Source organism: Eubalaena glacialis, chromosome 8 (assembly GCF_028564815.1).
Source record: "Eubalaena glacialis isolate mEubGla1 chromosome 8, mEubGla1.1.hap2.+ XY, whole genome shotgun sequence".
NCBI lineage: Eukaryota > Metazoa > Chordata > Mammalia > Artiodactyla > Balaenidae > Eubalaena > Eubalaena glacialis.
This window is the reverse complement of record NC_083723.1, coordinates 59,788,455-59,788,777: the sequence shown is the minus strand read 5'-3', so window position 1 is coordinate 59,788,777 and position 323 is coordinate 59,788,455. Positions and strand designations below refer to the sequence as shown.

At 44.6% G+C, this 323-nt stretch overlaps 1 pseudogene; it reads right to left on the bottom strand.

The window, feature by feature from the left end:
- LOC133096602 (transcription factor IIIA-like) overlaps positions 1 to 83 on the bottom strand; it is a 648-nt pseudogene extending 565 nt beyond the window's left edge.
- Positions 84 to 323: the final 240 nt, after the last annotated feature.

Here is a 323-nt window from a genome sequence, read left to right as displayed (position 1 = left end):
CCTTCAAAATGGCATACGTATTGTTTTTGCTGATTTTCATGTTTGCACTCAAAATGTTTCTTCAAGCTTGATTTTCTGTTGAATTTTTATTTTTAAAAACGTTTTTGGCCACACCGTGCAGCTTGTGGGATCTTAGTTCCCTAATCATGGACTGAACCTAGGCCCTCGGGAGTGAGAGCACAGAGTGCTAACCACTGGAGCACCAGGGAATTCCCTTGTGTTGAATTTTTAATCACCACCACTCTCTGAAGAATAAATAGCCGTTCTCCCATGTGGACCAGGATGTGGCATCTGCCAGGGTAGTCCCTGGTGATGGCTTGGCG